This window comes from Manacus candei, unplaced genomic scaffold, assembly GCF_025592945.1.
Source record: "Manacus candei isolate 608988 ecotype Guabito, Panama unplaced genomic scaffold, ASM2559294v1 h1tg000148l, whole genome shotgun sequence".
In the NCBI taxonomy this organism is placed as follows: domain Eukaryota; kingdom Metazoa; phylum Chordata; class Aves; order Passeriformes; family Pipridae; genus Manacus; species Manacus candei.
In genome coordinates, this window is record NW_026138196.1 from 568,722 (window position 1) to 574,546 (window position 5,825).

The window sequence follows — 5,825 nt, forward strand, 5'->3', positions numbered from 1 at the left end:
ACCAACACTGCAAGCATGTGCAAAGTGGTACAAATTCAGTGGGAATTTTGCACCCAGCTGAATATTTCCAGCTAGGCAGAGTGGGCTGGCAAATACCACAGTTTCCATGTTGGGAGCATTTCCTCCTGTCTGAGGAAAGCTGGTGAGAAGCAGAACAGCTTTGGTTTCTGCTTTCCTTGACAAGGAGAAAGCTGGTGAGGCAGAAATGGGACAGCTGGAAGGGCGGAGCTGTGTCCCAAGGGAGCCAGGATCCCACACAGGCCGACCTGGCAGGTGTCCCTTTCCCAGGGAGAACCTGCAGATGGGTCCTTGTCACCCACTCAGAGCCCACTGGACATGGATGATGGGAGCTCTGTGGAGTGACAGGTTAGTCCAGACTCTGAGAAAACTCTGAACCACCAATATCAGAAGGAGGTGGAGCTGCTGGAGGGAGTCCAGAGGAGGCCACGGAGATGCTCCAAGGGCTGGAGCCCCTCTGCTCTGGAGCCAGGATGGGAGAGCTGGGGGGGTTCACCTGGAGAAGAGAAGGCTGCAGGGAGACCTGAGAGCCCCTTCCAGGGCCTAAAGGGGCTCCGGGAGAGCTGGAGAGGGACCTGGGACAGGGATGGAGTGACAGGACAAGGGGGAATGGTTTCCCACTGCCAGAGGGATGGGAATATTGGAAGGGATGGATATATTGGATGGGATATTAGGAAGAAATTCTTCCCTGTGAGGGTGGGGAGGCCCTGGCACAGGTTGCCCAGAGACGTTGTGGCTGCCCCATTCCTGGAAGTGTCCAAGACCAGCTTGGACAGGGCATGGAGCAACCCTTGGGCTAGTGGGAGGTGTCCCTGCCCATGGCAGGGGTTTGGAATGAGATGATCTTTCAGGTCCCGTCCAACACAAACCATTCCATGGTATAAGTATCCAGAGACAGATGTGAACAGACAGAACAGGACATGTCCCTTCCAACTCCTTGAATATGGCACAAAGGGGATGAACTTCAGCCACACTCCCGTCATCTCCCGTGGAACATCTCCCTGGGCCTTTTCCAGAGACAGGGAACCGCACTAGAAGGACCATCAGCCTGATCTAAATGGACACATTTGATTTCCCTGAGTGCCTGGTGTTGTTTGAGAAGGCTTTTCTCAGTGTTCCCTGGGGACAGAACAAGAGCCAAGTGTCCCCTGGGCCAGTTGGAGCCGCAAAGGGCTGAAAGCTCTTCCTCTTCCAACAGGGTTTGTGCCAATGGCAGCCCCAGCAGGGCTGAAGTAGCTCAGCTGGGAGAGCGTTAGACTGAAGATCTAAAGGTCCCTGGTTCAATCCCGGGCTTCAGCAGGGTTTTCCTGCCCTTTTGGGTGCCCAGGGCTGGGATTCCAGTACAACAGAGACATGGACAGGCAGGAGAGAGGCCAGCAAAGGGCCAGGAGGGGGATGAAGGGGCTGGAGCATCTCTCCTGTGAGAAGAGGATGAGAGAGCTGGGAAAGGTTGCCCTGAGAGGTGAAGTTCCCATTCTTTGCCATATTTCAAAGCCACCTGGATGTGGTTCTAGACAACTGGCTGGAGGTGTTCCTGCCTGAGAAGGGGTTTGATGTCCATGAGATCTCTTCTGACCTCAACCAGTCTGAGTCTGTGAAACAGGGACATTGTTTTTAATTCAAAGGCATCAGCAAAAATAGTGATAGAAAGGGGTTTTTCTTTAATTCCTTCAACTGTTTTTTCCCAGTCCTGTGTCCTGGACTGCCCTGAGAAGAGGTAGGAAGATCAACTCACAGGTATTTGGCTGTGCAGGAAATCAAACCTGTTATTTGGCATAAGAAATAACACCTTATCAAAAGAGTTCCTTTTAGTCTGAATCACAACTGACCTTGAAACAAGCTCTCTCCCTAAAAAGTGCCTTTTCCAGGCTGTCCTCGTGGGTCTGCCTGTTCCTTGCAGGGAAAGGGATCCACATTTCAGGGCTGAAGTAGCTCAGCTGGGAGAGCGTTAGACTGAAGATCTAAAGGTCCCTGGTTCAATCCCGGGCTTCAGCAGCGTTTTGGGAGTTGGACTTGATGATTCATCCCTGGAGGTGTCCAAGGAATGACTGGACGTGGCACTCAGTGCTCTGGGCTGGTTGATGAGGTGGTGATGGGTCAAAGCTTGGACTCGATGACCTTGGAGGTCCTTTCCAACCTAAATGAGTCAATGATATCCTTGTGGGTCCCTTCCAGCTTGGGATATTCTCCAATTCCATGATCTTTGATGAATCTTAGTGCCCTTTCCTGAACCTTCCCGCTCTCACTTTTTTAAAATTAAGGTATTCAACGTGCAAATACCCCAAAGAGTTCTAAACTGAGTAATTGTGCTTTGGCTTTGCTTCTCTGAGCCTTTCTGACTAATTCCTGATCCGTGGAGACCTTCAGGCAAACAGCAGAGACAAAACAAAACACAAGTTACTAGTTTTCAAAATAAAAAAAGTGAGAAGCAAAGCTTTGACTCCCGGTTTCTCAAAGTCACCATCCAATCTCTTCCCCATAACAGGGCAGAGACTCTTCTTTCTGCCTTTCATTCTAGTGGTGCTCTGGACATCAAGTTTTCAGATTCTGCAGCACTTTCAGGAGATGAATTCCCTGCTCAGGATTTGAATAATGAGTCAACAACATCATCACCTTCTTGAGCCTTGAAGAGACACCATGTCCTGATGGGAAAATGCCTCTGTCAAGAGCCACCACCCAAACATAACCCCACAAATGGAACAGCTGCTCACCCAGGAGGGACCTTTGCAGACCTGATGCCCTCAGGCAACATCTTGTGGCCCAAGGATGCACCAGCTAAAATTAGCTTTTTACTCCTGACTGCCTTTGCCTGTGGCTAAATTAGGCCTCCCGGCCCCCAAAATGGATCAAAGTAGGTCAGAACTCCCTTTGTGGCCCATGTGCCGGATTCAATTTTCTCCCATTTGCTCTGTCTTGGGCCTCTCTTTGCCCTGGAAACGGATCTCAGGCATCATCCTGGGTGCTGCCCTCAGGTTTCAGAGGAGTTTGCACACCCTGGCTGGGATAACTCCTGTTTGTGGGCTCCAACCTCATCAACTCACCCCAGCAATGAGCCTGGAGCCTGAGGGCAGGAGGAAATGCCAGAGCAGAGACACTGAGCCTGAGGCAGAGAGAAGCAGGGTGGCACAGGGAGCAGCAGGGTGGCACAGAGAGCAGCAGGATGGCACAGGGAGCAGCAGGATGGCACAGGGAGCAGCAGGGTGGTACAGGGAGAAGCAGGGTGGTACAGGGAGCAGCAAGGTGGCAGAGGAAGCAGGAGAGTGGCACAGGGAGCAGCAGGGTGGCACAGAGAGCAGCGGGATAGCACAGGGAGCAGTAGGATGGCACAGAGAGAAGCAGGGTGGCACAGAGAGCAGCAAGAGGGCACAGGGAGCAGGAGAATGGCACAGGAAGAAGTGAGGTGGTACAGAGAGCAGGAGAGTGGCACAGAGAGCAGCAGGATGGTACAGGGAACTTCAGGATGGCACAGGGAATAGTAGGGTGACTCAGAGAACAGTAAGATGGCACAGAGAGCAGCAGGGTGGCACAGGGAGCAGCAGGATGGGTCTGGGAGCAGCAGGATGGCACAGGCTCAGCATTCCAGCAGCTCTGCTGAACAATGTTCTGACCTGGTTCCACAGTCCTGGTTTAACAGGTGTGCTGGAAATGGGAATAAGGGCAGTGCCGGGGCTTGTTTGATGCTCAGTGCCCATCCACAGTGTTTAAATGTGCCAAACTGTGTCCTCCAGACAATGCCCAGGCACAGTTCAGGGGATACCAGGGCCAGGAACTATTCCTGGGAGGTGGTTTGGACATAATAGATCTATTTATGAAGAAAGGCTGGGAGAGCTGGGACTGTTCAGCCTGGAGAAGAGCAGGCTCCAGGGAGACCCTAAGCTCTCCCTTCCAGTGCCTAAAGGGGCTCCAGGAGAGCTGGAGAGGGACTTTGAACAAGGACATGGAGTGTCAGGACAAGAGGGAACGGTTTCCCACTGACAGAGGGCAAGATTAGATGGGATATTGGGAAGAAACTCTTCCCTGTGAGGGTAGTGAGGCCCTGGCACAGGTTGCCCAGAGAAGTTGTGGCTGCCCCATCCCTGGAAGTGTCCAAGGCCGGGTTGGATGGGACTTGGAGCAACCTGGGCTAGTGGGAGGTATCCCTGCCCATGGCAGAGGAGTTGGAACTGTGTGATTTTTAAGGTCCCTTCCAACCCGAACCATTCTATGAATTTATGATCCTGTGATTTCTGTTCAGCCAGAGAGGGGAAGAGCTTTCAGCACAGATCTGCCCTGCCAGATGTTCTCGTGGAGGTGCCAGTGACATCTGGGCTTGCTCACCTCTAAAAGTCCCGCACAAGGAGGCAACCACAATGAAATTCCTTTGGAGCCCAATCCAGCCGTGGGAAAACAAAGGAAAGGGCCCCACTGGTGTCAGTCAGTCCCCATGTTCACACTGCAGGACATAAAGAAACCCCCAAAAACATCACAGAGGGGGTGGGAGCAGCTTATTTCCCTCCTCCTCCTTCCAACTTGGTGCCCTCCTGGCTGGAACAGCTTTGACTCAACCCTCCGTGCCAAAAGCTGCCGAGTTTCCCTGAATTTGGCTCAGAGGAGAGTTAAACCTGTCCCGAAGAAGGGTTAAGCCTGCCCTAAGGAAGGGTTAAAGCTGCCCCGTGCTCCCGGGGAGCTGCGAGGGCAGGAGTGGGATGAATAACTGTGCCGGGTGGGCGGCAGGAGCGGGGGCGGCCGCCCTGGCAGCGCCTCGCCAGCCCCCAGCACACACTCAGCTCCCTCCTCTCACCCTCTTCATGTCCCCACATCCATCAATCAGCTCCTGGCAGATCCCAAGAACCACCTTTTCCCGAGTCCCCCACAAACACGGCACTGCCAGTGCCCTTCAATTCGGATTTTATTCCTTTTATTCCAGTGGTTTCTGCCTTTTTTCTCTGAATTTTTCCAGTCCTGATTTGATGCTGCCGCCCTTCTCCCCCATCCCTGTGAGCGCCTCTCCCCACCTTTCCCACCAGGAGCGCCGGCAGGGATTGATCCACGCGCAGGGATCGATCCACACACAAGGATCGATCCACGCACATCCCCCTGACCGCACAGCACCGGAGCTGTGTCTCACTGCCCAGGAGACGCAGGAGAAAGATCAGACAGATAAAAGGATGGGAATCTCTCAGCAGGAGCTTAAAATTCTTTCCTGCGGAAACAAAACAAAACAAACAAAAACAAAACAACAACAACAACAACAAAACAAAACCCCCAAAAAACACAAGCAAAACCCACAAAACAAACAAACAAAAAATCCCAAACCAAAAACAAAACAACAAAAAACCACAAGCAAAACCCACAAAACAAACAGACACACCCCATAAAAACCAAAATAAAACACTAAAAAAGTTCCAACACAACCCAACCCAACCCAATCAAAGAAACCCCGAAAACAATCCTCCCCCAAAACTCGACCAAAAAAAAAACCAAACAGAACAACGAAAAAAGAAACACCAAAAAAAAAAAACCAAAAACCCTGCAGCCGACCAACCAATTAACCAAAAAAACTCCCCAAACCCCTAAAAAAACCCAACCCCCCCCCAAAATAAGCCCCAAACCAAAATACACATCCCCAAGCAACCAAACACACACGCACAGAGAAAAAACCCTGAAGCCCAGGAAATTTAGATTTTACTGTTTTTTTTCTGTCACAGTTGTCATTCCCATGGAGTGCTTTTGCTATTGTTTTGTTTTTCATAGGGTCATAGAATGGTTTGGGTTGGAAGGGACTTGAAATATCCCCTAATTCCAGCCCCTCTGCCATGGGCAGGGAC

General features: G+C 51.6%; 2 non-coding genes across 2 annotated transcripts; both read left to right on the forward strand.

Moving 5' to 3' along the window:
* The first annotated feature begins 1,244 nt into the window (after positions 1–1,244).
* TRNAF-GAA (transfer RNA phenylalanine (anticodon GAA)) lies at positions 1,245–1,317 on the forward strand. Its single transcript has one exon. It is a non-coding gene; the product is annotated as a tRNA-Phe (tRNA).
* A 623-nt stretch (positions 1,318–1,940) lies between these two features.
* On the forward strand, positions 1,941–2,013 carry TRNAF-GAA (transfer RNA phenylalanine (anticodon GAA)). Its single transcript has one exon. It is a non-coding gene; the product is annotated as a tRNA-Phe (tRNA).
* Positions 2,014–5,825: the final 3,812 nt, after the last annotated feature.